Source organism: Phyllostomus discolor, chromosome 5 (assembly GCF_004126475.2).
Source record: "Phyllostomus discolor isolate MPI-MPIP mPhyDis1 chromosome 5, mPhyDis1.pri.v3, whole genome shotgun sequence".
NCBI classification, from domain to species: Eukaryota; Metazoa; Chordata; class Mammalia; order Chiroptera; family Phyllostomidae; genus Phyllostomus; species Phyllostomus discolor.
In genome coordinates, this window is record NC_040907.2 from 157,672,210 (window position 1) to 157,687,520 (window position 15,311).

Consider the following 15,311-nt stretch of genomic DNA (forward strand, 5'->3'; position numbering starts at 1 on the left):
TTTGCTTGCCTGTTTGTCTTGTTGACTAAGTTCCACTTATAGGCGAGATCGCATGGTATTTGCCTTTAACTGCCTGGCTTACTTCACTTAGCATAATGCTCTCCAGATCCATGCATGCTGTCTTGAAGGGTAGGAGCTCCTTCTTTCTTTCTGCTGCATAGTATTCCATTGTGTAAATGTACCACAGTTTTTTTATTTACTCATTTACTGATGGGCACTTAGTTTGCTTCCAGCACTTGGCTATTGTAAGGTGTGCTGCTAAGGTGTTTTATTTATTTGTTCTTCTTTTTAGACATCATGTCAGGGAATTTTGATTCATTGATTCTAAAATAGAGTTGGGAATATACATTTTTTAAGAAAACTCATAGGTTTTATAGGTTTTTCTTTTGTCTTTCTCTTTATAAAAAACACTGTATCGGGGGATGATTAACACACAAAAAGCAGTGCAAATTTAGTGCGCACAATTTGATGAACTTGAAATAAGTGTGCACCATGAAAGCAATACCACAGACTATGCCTTAAATATAACCATCAGCTCTAAAAGTTTCCTCCACACCTGTTTATGTATTTATGTATGTGTCTATGTATGTATTTGTTTATTTTGAGTGATAAGAACACTTAACATATGATCTGCTCTTAATGTTTATATACACGATACGTATTGGTAACTGTATGCTCTATACTTTTCAGTAGATCTTTCTAAAGGAGATGCTAGTTGGACACTTAAAACATAAGAGAATGGATCTCATAAGAAGTATTCTTTTCACACACAAACACGTGCAAAAACAAACTGGCCCAAGCAATCTTTTTGGAGGTGATAATTATGTGTATTACCAAGAAAGTGATGGTGATATCACAGGCATATGCACATGTACAAACTCATCAAAATATATCCATTAACTATGTGCAAATTTGTAGTTCAAGTACACCTCAATGAAACTGAAAAAAGAAAATTATAAAAACAGAGCATATGACTAAACTTGATCAGACATCAATGATTTTAAAAATGATTACTAATAGTCAGAAATGCAGTACACTTCATGGAATTTAGCACTTCTTCAGGTATGAAATTAAAAGCTTTAAGTTGTGAGAAACTATATAGTGTTATGCAGATTTAGGAAATGCCATGGAAAGCCATTGAGTTCAATGGGTCAAACTATCTAGATTTTAGGGAGGGAGGGAGGGAAGGAAGGAAGAGAGGGAGGGAGGGAGGGAGGGAGGGAGGGAGGAAGGAAGGAAGGAAAGGAACCAATAGTTAACCATTGTCTTTTCTAAAGAGTTCAATTTACTTTTTAATTTCTGAACCAAGTCCCCTTTGTGAAATGAGGGATTTCAATTAGATAATAATTGAGTTTTTCTTTTATCCCTAAAATCTACATGATGAATTTACAAAAGTCTACAATTCCAAATTAAACCAATGTCCAGTGCCTGTACTTAAAGCAACCTGCCTATTCCCAGAATCTCTGTGGATTATGGAAAAAAAAATGGCCTGCAGTCTTGAATAGTGTACCTGGTGGGGCTGAAAGGATTACTTGGTTTTTCTCAACCAATTAATCTCAACTGTGGGATTCTGCCAGGGAGAAAGTCAAATAATATTTTAATTAGACTGTCAATCAGCTCAATTATGTGTGTTTTAAGTCCATGGATACCATGAAGCACAGATGTAGGAATTTTAGCATGTTGTCCAACACCAGCATCTTCTGGGTATAATTACATTAGAATTTTGAATTGAACTTTGGATTTCACAACAAAAGATGGAGTGGTGAAAGAAACACCTGTATACCAAGAAGTTTAACTTCTACCTTGCTATTTGCTGCTTGGTGGACAAACCAAATTATTTTGCCTGGGGCTCTGTGTCCTTAAATGTTAAATGAAATAATAGTCATCATATTTATAAGAACAAATGTGTTCAGGAAAGACACGGTGAGAAATAAATATTAAAGAGCTTTAAATTGTTTTTAAAAGATGGAGACATTTATGCACTAGTGATGGATGGTATTTTGAAGCCTGCAGAGAGTGGCACTTTATCGCCTCCTGTACTCTCTGGGCTAGGTGAGACTTGCACATGCGTCTGCAGAGAAAGGGGGTGGAAAAGAAGACAAATCAGCAATATAACAGCGCTCATTACAGTCATCAGGCTGATAATAGAAAGAAGAAGTCACTGTGATACAAGAATAAAGGAATGAGATCAAAACTGGCTGTTTTTTAAGTTTTTCTAAGACATTCCTGTTTTTTTCTACCCTTTTCAATCATTAAGCATGATGCTTGCTGTTCTATTATTTCTACGAAGCCGATACTCAATAGAGTGTGATTGCATGTGCAAAGTGAAAGGATTCATGTTCCTATGCATTTCTAGATAATACCCACAAGATTTATACATTGAATATATTTATATGTAATTATCTACTTAATGTAAGTATTTATTATATATTAATATGCAGGTAAACACACATATGCCATAATGCACAGCACATAAAATTGAAACTGAATTTGGATCACATGAAAGTAGCATTTTGATAAGCAAAAACAAAATTAGAGGTATAGAAGAGGCACATGTTTCAAATGTAAATGTGATGTTAGAAATGGGAGAAGAGGATTTTATTAAACAGTATTTGATAATCACTAAGTCATTATGCTTGACTTTTTTAATACATACTTTTATTTTTTCCTGCCAAAAATGTATATTTATAGATGATGATTCTGAGACATGCCTAAGGCCACGGAAAGAACTGTGCTAATAAATGATGCTAGAACTGAGATTTGAACCGAGATCCACCTGAAGCTGAGGATCAGACTTTCTCCGTTCGACAACGCTACATTCCAAAAGGTATGTCAGTTATGTTCAGCTGTTTATGTCCATGTAACCTCCCTTTGCCTTTTCCCAACATCTCTTAGAAGAAGAAAAGACTACTGAAGCAGGGAGCTGTCTATTCAAGTCAACTCCCTTCACACATATTTTGATCTTTCCCCTTTATTTCACCATGATATTTATCATCACAGACAAGTGATTTGCCCATGTACCTGTGTCTTGTCATCCTAAATAGAAAATGTTTGTGACAATTAGGACGTTTAGCCACTGAACCGAACTCCCATCCCCTGTGAGTCCCACATTAATTAGTGCCACACCGGATATGTATTGTCAAAATATCCAGATGAATTGCACTGATACCAAAGGTAATCAACACCTTATTTTACTTTCAATCTATTAAATAATGAGGTTAACCACATTCCATCAAAACTTACCAGACTGAGTAATGTACCAATTTAATGCAGCAATGGAACCTGTCATCATGAGCTCAAAATAAAGGCATCCTTACTTCTTCATTGTTTTCAAAAACACTTATGCCTCAATAAAACTAGAAATAGGGTCACCCCCTCTTTCCCTTTCATATCAGACATAATTCATGCAGTTATCTTTTATTGTCATGGGTATTTTATTCTAGGCATTCCTGACCCTTCACTTATAAGTAGATATACCATCTGCTCTTGATTCTATTATATACCAGGACCATTAAGTAGAAAAATTATTCCTGGAATTATGAAAACTGTAAAAAAATATACTTCACTAGTAGAAAACAATGTTTTTTACAAAAGTATAAAATAGTACAATTCTCAAAACGTGTTATTCTTTTTCTCAATAACCTAGCAAATACAATATGAATAATTGATTTTTAAGTGCTTGTTTTGCCCCAAGTATCAAATTACTTTAAAGAAAATAGATATGAAGTAGAAAACCATGGGTGATTATGGGCTTTACTCAAATTTAGGACTCTAAACTAAGGATACCTAGTAGAGATGGATAAAAGGGATTTTACTAAGAAGTGATGGAACAGAACCAGCTTGCATTAGAAAGGATGTCTCATAAGGCAGACATAGAGAAAAATGTTCCACTTCACCACCTGTCAAAAGAAAACGGCAGTCCGGGACAGGCCCTTCACACATTTTCACATCTGGGGTGGCAGCCGACATCATGTGCACTTCCTCCGTGTGTAAAGTCATCAGCTGCTCCAGCTAGAAGGGAGGCCCCTGATATCATTCTTGCACTAGTATCCAACGCTGACTTTTCATATGCTGCAGGCAGGAATTCACAGAATTTCTTCACGTGGCTCCATGCCTCTCACGCCCTAAGATGGGAAGGAAAGTCAGCAGCTGACATTGTCCCCACACAAATTTGATGGTATCACAAAAAGTGCTGGCAATGGAAGATTAGGGGGAGCCGATGGCATCGCTAAAGGCATAAGGTAACAAGAGTTATCTTTCTCTGTTTTTATCTTACTCACCCACTCCCTACATCAACATTTGTCAAAAACTGCTTTATGGAACAACAGTTCCAGGGGATACTCACTTCAAAACCAAAAATGCCCACTGAGTTATGGAGGTTTGGGAAAAACTCAGACTGTACAGCTTTCCTGTAAATTCACATGGCACTGTAGCCTATTAAAGGTTCTGAGAATTCCAGAGCTTTAAAAAAATCTAACTTTTGCTAGCATTGCTAAATGTATTTGAACACTTTTTTTAAAAGCTTATAGAATTAATTTCCACCAAAGATACTCAACAAAACATTGCCTGATACAACCCAATTAAGTATTATAAATTATTTATACACAAGTCTCAAGTCATTCATGCAAGGATATTTGACCCTGCCTTCCCTTTAATACCATCAAGAGATACCATACTTACAGATAAGCTCCGTGAGGGTCTTTCCCCTCTATTTATTTTATTTCCAATGCCTCGTAGAGTTACCCACACAAAATAGACACATCACAAGTATTCATTGAACGAGTTGTAGGGTTTTCTATTGCCATTGGTTTCCTACCTACCCTCATCCCTTTTAGCTTTCCTTTTAACATCTAGAGTTCTCTCAGTCTGTGTCCACTTACCCGGCTCTTAGCTCTCAATCTTTGCCTGAGTTTGATTTTGGGTCTTCTTTGTTGCAAGCTGTCTGAGTCCTGTCTCCCTGCTTGTCGTGACTCTCCTTTGAGTCTGCCTTACTGACTCGTGTTCTACTCTGACCTCTGAAACCTGTGTGACCTCTGCATTCTGCTCCTTGTTTCCAAGTTCCGTCTTCTACCCAGATACCCCCAGTCAATTGTGAACACACATAACAGTGGGAGAGTCAGTACAAGGATCCAAAGAAGACAGCCATTTGGATTTGGGGCACGTCTAGGAGTACTGGGAACTGAAGGGTTTCTGAACACTCTGAGCACATTAAGCAGTGGATCACATGGATCACACTCCAGGAGAAAACCAGCACCAAAGTGCAGGGTAAGGAGGCTGGACACAGGACAAGACCAAGACTACTGGTAAAATCAGCACATCCGGAAGGAAGTAACTGATTTCAGCTCAAACAAAAATTACCTTTTACCCGCCATGTGCAAAATTGTCAGGAGCGTCTACATGACAAACAAAGGGGCCCTGACACTGAGATAAATAAATTATGGTTTATGCTTGAAAGATGCTTGAATGCATGTGCCCTTCATGAACAGGATAAATCTCTCAGCGTGCAGCAATTTGTCGGCCTATCGCTGCAACACCCTAACTCAAACAGCGAAGTTTGACAGTTATGCCTCCGTGCTCTTCTAATTTCTTCATTTTCTTTTCACAGTAAGAAAACCCATGTACCAGAAATCCGGAGAGGCCGTACTTCTCTCCCACCGCACCCCAGACTCGCAGTGCAAGGCACTGCCGACTGGTCCCACAGACCGCAGCCAGCACACGGGACGACGCTGGAGCGCCGCTTTCCAGGCAGGACTCTGGACACGGCAAATGGAGCCTCAGAAGTCTTCCTGTTCTTCTATAATTCGGCAAACTAGATGATGAAACATAATTAAGGTTCAGCCTCATTTCTGTTCCCTTACAGAATTAAGCTACAGTCAGAGACATGGAAGCAAGAATAGAAGGGATGATTGCCACCCTGAGGTGGCATGAATATAATGAATTAATTTCCCCACAGCATTCTTATGACTAAGCTTGCTGCGCGGAATGTGGTGAGTCTGCGAACCAACACCAGTCATAGCCTGGGAGCCCCAGCTCTGCCATTATGCTTAAAATAGAGTCTCTGCCGTGTGCACAAAGACATATGTGCAAGGATGTTTATCGCTTCATTGGTTTTAGTAACAAGAGGTTACAAACCACCTAAATGTATATCAATAGGAGACAGGGTAAGTAAACAATGGCACATTAATAAAATACTCTGCAATATTAACAGTCATCGAATCTGTGATATGTGGTTATTGGGAGTAAAAAGGGGGGCATAGAACAACAGTCTGGAATATGTGTGAGTATTTTTAGCATGTATGTATGTGTATATTACATATATATGCATATATATTATATATGAAGCATGTTCAGGTATGCACAGTCTATCTCTTGGCAGACACAACAGAAACTGACAATAGTTGAAATCCGAGAGAGAAAAGAATTTTCACTGTATAACCTTTTGTACCACTAGTCATTTTTGTCACCTGCTTGTACTAAGAAAAACAGTCCACCCTATTTGGACACCAACCCCTCTCTTCAAACAAAGAGGAGAAAGGAGGAAGAGACCACATGGGACACTTTCATTCTAGAATGTGTAGTGCATGCCATCATCATGATGAATCAATTTTAAAATCTAAGTAGTAGGAGCTCTCAACCCAGTGTCCGGGCCTACAGAGGATTCATGAAAACTGAAAAAAACAAACAAACAATTGAATGTGTCTGCTTATATTTGTTTTTCCCTCAAGAGAGGGTTTAAAACTTTCATCACATCCTCAAAAGAATCTAAGAGCTAGACATTGCTAAGGAATACTGTTCAGCCTAGGCAGACTTTATGGAAGGCTTTTGTCAATTTGTGTCAAATTTTGTCAGTTCTTGTGATTCCATATGATATTAGATGAAATCACCATGTGACATGTTTGCCTGTCAGTGTAATAAGTATTCATCTCTTTCTAGTAAATACTGTGGATTCTGATCTAATCCCACAGTCCTGTGGTATGAATTTGTAATAATAATATCTTGCTCTGTGCTTTTTAAATGAGAAACCACAGACCCCTACGGTACTTTGCCAGCTGGCTAGAGATTGCTTGAGGTCACAAAACAAATAGAACACACCTTTTGGCAGCATCCATTTTACTCTCGAATTGAAAATTTTCATTTTATATTACAACAAAGCTAGATTGGTTATGTAATATTTAAACTTATTTTTGGAATAACATGAGATCAAAAATGTTTTGTGCTCCAGAGAGAGACACGATTTGTAGCTATAGCCTCAGCACTCCCAGAATTTGCATTCCTCTCTGCACTAGGTTGATAGGTGTATTTAAAAATGTCTGTTTTACATTTATTAGTGCCTTACAGTTTATAATGAATTAATCATCCTTTATTATCTTTTCATCATTCAACTCTTGAGTAGCTAATAGGCACAAACATACAGAGTTCTTGACCTTTCAGTGCTAATATCCTAATCCAGATAATATCGCTTACTTAAAACAACCACACAAAGTATATCATAGTAAGCCTTTGGTTAAATAATTTACCTCGCTGAATAGTAATTAATAATAATATTGTAATAACTGTCTATGGTGCCAGGTGGGTACTGGAAATATTGGGGGACCCACTTTGTAAAGTATGTGATTATCTAACCACTATGCCATGCACCTGAAGCTAATACAAAATCATACTGAATGTAAACTTTAATTGTCAGAACATATATAAAGGATACATGGACAAAGCCAAAGGGCGGTAGGATCAAGGGTGGGAGGTGGGGATGGCTGGGATGGGGGAGAGAAGGTGGGGGAAAATGGAGACAATTGTACTTGAACAACAATAAAAAAAGAGAACATAAGTAAAATTTTTTTAAAAAATAAAAATATTCAAAAAACTAAACCTGGTCAAATTTTACTGGCTTTTAGCATAATAAGCCCTGGGGTTTGCTATTTCTTGTAATCACTGGAATTTATCACTTCTTAATTTGTGCCCTTTGGTTGTCCATTCCTTTGCCCTCATAAAACAAAATAGATTTGATATTAGAAAGAAATAAAAGGTTTTCAGTCCAGCATATAAGAAGCTTGGAGGTCACCATTCCATCGTAACAAGTGAAAAGGCAAACAAATTGAAGAACCAACAACTCTTCTTAGATCTGCCAAAGAAAGCGAGGTCACAGGGCAAACCACCGTCCCCAAATTGGGGGGAGAAAGAAGCAAATACAAAGAATCACAACTTAACTGAAGCAGAAATCCACAGGCAAAAACCTTCATGGGAACCGGTGCTGAGGTAGGAAAACCTGAACAATAGCTGACAAATCCCTGGAGGCTCATTGCGGACAAGTCTGAGAAGTAAACAGGCTGGGAGAACTCAGTCAGAGGGGGCCCCACACAGCTTCATGAGTTTTACCTCCTGAATCTCTACCAGCTCCTTACAGTGAAGATCAGTCAGAGATACCCGGATGCTCTGGGGAGGGAGAGGAACAGAAACCATTTGTAATTCACCAGAGCACTTGGTTCTTCTAACAAGGTCTGTCCTCAGGCAAAACTATCAGCAGAGACTAATTTTCTGGGGTTTTATAAGAGCCTAACCTACCTGGGGAGGGAGGTGGGCAGAGAATGCAGGCATACCACATTTCACTAAGCTTTGCAGATACATTTTCTTTTACAATTTGATTTCTTGCAGCAAGAAGTCAAACAAGCTTGCTCACTTCCTGAGCAAATCTAACAGCATCACTGTTCCACCAGCATTTTCTCACTCCATGTCTCTGTACCACATTTTTGTAATTCTCCCAATATTTTCAAATAGATTTGCTACAGTGATCTGTGATAAACAATCTTTGGTGTTACTATTGTCATTGTTTTTGGGGTGCCACAAATTGTGCCTATATAAGAATGCAAATTTAACCTGACTGCTCTACCGACCAGCCAGTCCCCCATCTCTCTCCCTCTCTCCAGGCTTCTGTATTCCCTGAGACAACAATATTGAAATTAGGCCAGTTAATAACCTACAGTGGCCTCTAAGTGTTTAAGTGGAAGAGTTGCACTTCTCTCATTTCATATCAAAAGCTAGAAATAAGTATGCTTACTAAGGAAGGCATACTAAAGCTGGCATAGGCCAGAATCTAGGCCCTTCATCTCACACTTGGCCAAGTTGTGAATGCAGAGGAAAAGTTGTTGAAGAAAATTAAAATTGCTACTGCAGTGAACACTGAAAGGATAAGAGTGCAACACAGCCTTATTGCTGATATGGAGAAAGTTTAAATGGTTTGAATAGAAGATCAAACCAGCCACCATTTCCGTGAGCTAAAACCTAATCCAAAGCAAGGTCCTAACTCTTTAATTCTATGAATGTAGCAGAGGTTGGTCCATTAGGTTTAAGGAAGGAAGCTACCTTTATTACCTAAAAGTGCAAGGTGAAGCAGCAAGGGCTGATGGAGAGGCTGCAGCAAGTTATCTAGAAACGGTAGCTAAGATAATTAATGAAGGTGGCTACAGATTGGCAATGTAGATGAAATAGCCTAATACTGGGAAAAGACACCATCTGGAACTATCACAGCAACAGAGCCCTCAATGGCTGGCTTCAAAGGATAAGCTAATGCAGCTACTGACTTTAAGAGGAAGGCAAGTTCCATTTACTGTTCTAAAAATCCTAGGGTCCTTCAAAATCAGGCTAAATTTACTCTGCCCGTGCTCTATAAATAGAACACCAAAGCCTGGATGACAGCATTTATGTTTACAATATGTTTTACTAAATATTTTAAGTCTACCACTATTGAGAATTCCTGGTCAGAAGAAAAAAAATTTTTTTTCAAAATATTACCACTTACTGGGAATGCTCCTTGTCACTGAAAAACTCTAATGAAGATGTACAATGAGACTAAGGTTGTTTATATTCCTGTTAACACAACAACCTTTCTGCAGCCCATAAATCAAGGAGTAAACTTGACTTTCAAGTCTTATTTTTAAGAAATACATTTTATCAAGCTATAGCCACCGTAATTAATGATTTCTCTAATGAATATGGACAAAATAAGTAGAAAATCTTCTGCAAAAAAATTCACCATTCTACATGTCATTAACAACAATTATGAGTCATGGAAATAAGTCAAAACTTACCCTGCTTGTTTCAACGTAAACAGGAGTTTAAAAGAAGTTGATTCCAACCCTCATATATGACTTTGAAGAGTTCAAGACTTCGGTGAAGGGGGTGACTGCAGATGTGGTAGGAATAGCACAAGAACTAGAATTACACGTGGAGCCTGAAGATGTCATTCCATCATAATCTCATAATAAAACTTTAGTGGATGAGGAGTCGCTTCTTACTGATGAGCAAAAAAACGTGATTTCTTGAGATGGAATCGACTCATAGTGAGGATTCTGTGAAGGCTGTTGAAATGACAACAAATGTTTGTCATTTCATAAATTCATATGGTAAAACAACAGCAGGGTTTGAGAGATAGACTCCAATTTTGAAAGAATGTCTACCCTGGGAGAAACATGATCGAACATCACATGTTACAGAGGAGTCATTCGTGAAAGGAAGACTCAACTGATGCAGCACAGTCCATTGTTGCTTTACTTTAAAGAAATTATCACAGCTGCCCCAAACTTTAACAACCATCACCTTGATCAGCCAGCAGCCTTCAACATCAAGTCAAGACTCCACCAGCAAAAAGTTTACAATTGGCTGAAGGCTCAGATGATGGTTAGTGTTTTTTTAGCAATAAAGTCTTTTATTAAGGTATGGCATTGATTTTTTAGACGTAATCGTACTGCACACTTAATAGTCTACAGTATAATGTAAACATAATTTTATATGTACAGAGAACCCCCGCCCCGAAAAAAAGTTTGACTTTCTTTATTGCAATATTCATTTTATTGAGGTGGTCTGGAACCAAACCTGCAGATACCTAATCATAGTTCTATAGAGGGCACTCCCTCTCCCATACCTTACCATGACATTATTAAAGGTCTATTTGCCTCAGTTCTTTTTTCCAGTATGCTATATCCACTGTTCAAGAAAAAATTGTGAGTCTTACTAAAAAACAAAAACATCTCAGTTCAAAGAGACTAAGCAACAGAACAACAGTCAGAGATGGCAGGAAGTGTTGAAATTATCACGCCAGAAATTCTAAATATTATTAATATACTAATATCTTTAATAGAAACATAGACAACATCCAAAAACAGATGGGTAATATAAGTAAAAATATAAATTCTAAGAAATAATAAAGTAGAAATGCTAGAGATAAAAAACACTGTAGCAAAAATGAATAATACTTTCGATGGGCTGAGTTCTTAGTAGACTAGGTGTAGCTGAGGAAAGAATCTCTGAGCTTGAGGTTAGGACAATTAAAACTGTCAAACTGAAAAGCAAAGAAAAAACAGACTTTAAAAAAGAACAGAATATGCAAGAATTATGCAATGTAAATATTATGGGAATAAGAGAAGACAAAGAAAGAGAGAAAAACAAAAGAAATATTTGAGGCAATAATGACTGAAAAGGTTCCCAAATTAATATCCAACATCAATCCACAGATCCAGAAGGCTCATAGTATACCAAGAAGTAAAAATTCCCTCCCTAAAAAAATTTATACCTACACATATTATGTGCAAATTGCAAAAATCTTTGAAGGAATTCAGAGAGGAAAAGAACACTTTACCTATCAAAAGGAAATAGAAGAATTATATTTGACTTCTGTTCAGGAGCCATGGGAAAAAGAAGAAAGTGAAGTGAAATAATTAAAGTATTGAGGGGAAAAACTCTCACTAACTTATAATTCTATACCCTGAAAACTTATCTTTCAAAAGTGAAAGAGAAATAAGAATTTCTCCAAAAAACAATAATGCAGAGAATTTTTTGTCATTAGATCTGTGTTGCCTGAAATCTTAAAGGTTCTTCAGAGAAAAGAAAAAAATTATATAGGTAAGAAACTCAGACCCACATAAAGAGGAACAAGAGAATGAATACATGAAGGTGAAATAAAATATTTTATTTTTAATTAGTCTAACAGTTATTCAAAATACTGATGTGAACAATGTTGTCAGTGATTATAGTTTATGGGTAGATGAATGTATGAAAGACTTGTAATAAGGAATAAAAGATAAAAATTGGAAATATGTACTCTCCTACAAGTTACCTGCACTACCCATGAAGTAATATAGTGTATTTGTAAGCAAACTGAATTAATTACACGTATATATTGCAAATGCTAGAGCAACCACTAAATAATGTTATTTTTAAAGAAATATAATTGATATGCTAAGAAAGACAGAATATGGAATCATATAAAATGCTCAATTAAAACTACAAAACACATAAAAAGTGTAGAATACAAAAATATACACAAAAAACAAGGGCAACAAATAGATAACAGCAGCAAATATGGTCAATATCAATTGGGCTATCTATAATAATCTTAAATGCTAATGGTCTAAATACACCAAGTAAAAGACAGAAATTATCAAAGTAGATTAAAAACAGACACAACTATATGTTGTCTGTAAAAGCTCACTTTAAATATAAAAATAGACATGAACAGACACCTCATCGAGGGAGATATATAGATGGCAAATAAGAATATGAAAATATGTTCCACATCATACTCCACTAGGGAATTATAAACTAAAACAACGAGATACCACTACACACTTATAAGAATGGCCAAAATCTAAAACATTGACAACCTCAAATGTTGACAAGTATGTGGAGCAACGGGAACTCTCATTCATTGCTGCTGAAAATGCAAAATGATGCAGCCCTTTGGAAGACAGTTTGGCAGTTTCTTACAACATTAAGCATGCTCTACAATATGATCCAGCAATTACTCCTTGATATTTATGCAAATAAATTAAAAACTTATGTTTATACAAAAACCTGCACATGGATATTTATAGCAATTTCAGTCATATTTGCTAAAACTCAGAGGCAACTAAAATTTCCTCTAGTGGGTAAATAGATGAATAAATAGTTGGGTATCCAGACAATGAAATATTATTTTGTACTAAAAATAAATGAGTTATCAAACCATGGAGGGAAAAGACATGGAGGCATTTTAAATGCATATTATTAAGTGGAATAAGACAATCAGAAGAGGGTACAAGCTGTGTGATTCCAACTATGTGTGTTCTGGAAAAGGTAAAATTATGGACACAATAAGAAAATTGGGAGTTGTTTAGGGATTGCGGGAGTGAGGGGGGATGAATGGGCAGAGGAAACAGGCAGGGTGTTAAGGCAGTGAAACTATTCTGTTTGATACTACCATGGTGGATACATGTCACTTTACATGGTCTAATCCCATAGAATGCACAACCCCAAAAGTGAGCTCTAAGTAAAACTATGGCCTTTGGGTGATAATAATGCATGGATTATTAACTCCAAAAAGTTTATTAACTTAAAAAGAAGAAATATGAAAACTGCTTCCAAGAAAGAATCCAATCAATTTTTAAATGTGTATGTCATATTTTAATTGATAGAAAAATAAGCCCTTCTAATTAAAAAGATTCTAATGGAACAAAAGCCTTTGGTTAATCGTGTAGAACTTGGTGGAAAGTACATCTATTGGTACAAAGTTTTTACTGCTTGCTATAAACACAGAGAATCTAGTTAATTATATGCAAATAAGCCTCACTAACAAACACCTAAATAACTCAGCCTTGTCTTCATTAAGCTAGAAGATATAGTACATTTCTCAGGGAATTAGACAAGGAATATTAATCAAAGACGCTTGTAAGTCCTAATGAGTTTATTGATTGTTGACCTTGATGCTACTACCAGAGGCAGAAACCCAAATGACAAGACTATTTTGAGTAAGCCAATGCTGATCTTCAAAAGTTAGAATAAAATTGATTGTTCATTTTTGTGATATCCTACCCAAAGCTTTTTGCACAAACTTTTTTGTGTGGAGACAAAACCTGTATTTAGTATTGTCTCTATTGTTGGCTGTGCACCCAGAATCATAAGCAATTTCTTTCTTTTTTTAATTGTATTTTTTCCATTACCATGTATCCTCTTCATAAGGAACTAAGTCTATCTTGCAGAAACCTGGAGAGCATCTGTGGCCAGGAGAGCTGGAAGTTACCCTGTGAGCTAAGGGCAGAGAGGAGTGCAAGCGACAAACAAATAGCAAAGGATTGAGAAGCAAAACTGAATTTCTTCATTATTAGCAGTTGACCTTGACGCTGATTTCCACCCCCAGTCACATATTCTCAGGTTTCAGTAGCTTCTTCTCACTTCCCCTTGGCTAACATGGCTGGAGAGTACACCCTGTCGCTAACTGGGCTCAATGTTAGCTAAGTGCTTTCAACACCACAAGCGATTCCTGAAACATGGCTGCCTTTCTGTAAAGTAGTTGCTTGGTTACTTTTCTGTAATGAAACACTCCGTTCTCCACCAGCTGATGACTCAATCGAAAGTTTTAAAGTGTAATTTAGTCCTCGTTATTTTCCATTTTAAACCTCCCCGTGTGGGCCTTTATCCCATTCCTTGATACCATTGATTTATTTCAATTAAGATTCCCCATGTTCAAGCACCACAATTAGTTACTGTCACTATTGATTCCCCACCCCGGGGCATTTGTACATAGTTTCTGAGTTGGCCACTGACAGCTCAGCGCTAGTCCATTAGGGCTGAATGGAAGTGGAGGCAGCAGGAATCTTCTAGTAAAGAACTTGCTCATGTTGGTAATAAAAAAGGCAACTGTGTTTGAAGTGCTTATTAGGTAGTAGATATTATTCTACAAACTTTATATATGTTAACAGTTTTAAAGGTCACAACAATCCAATTAGGCGGTAATTTTATTGTGCTTATTTTGCCAGTGAGGAAACTGTGAGGCAGAGAGACTGATAGTGATCATAGATCCAGCTAATGGGAGAATTAGAACCGGAAGTCAGGTTCTCTTTGTGCTTTACTCAATGTCTATCACTCTTACTGTGTATGTATAGATGGAACCATTGTGATATTTGACCAGGTTTTATCTCCATGACAGTAATTTTACAGTGGTTCACCCTAATGCACGGGAATGACAGTAGTTCTGTCCTCCCTATAAAGAGCGTGTTTGGTCAATAAAATGAGGAACAACTCATTGAGGATCAATGTTCTTTTGTTTGAACAGTTAACATTTTTGGCAAAACAAAACTCCTCATTGCTGAATTTCTTACAAAACATACCGCATCCAGCATGTAAATGCCGGAAACTATTTGTGTCTAAATCTGCTTGCACAGCTCAAACCTGGAGCATACCTGTGCAGAGATAGGTAACTGGAGCTCTTATCTTTGAATTCTTGATTTTTTCAAATAATGTACACTTCAGGGGACTGACTGGCCACCAGTTTGTTGCATGGAGTT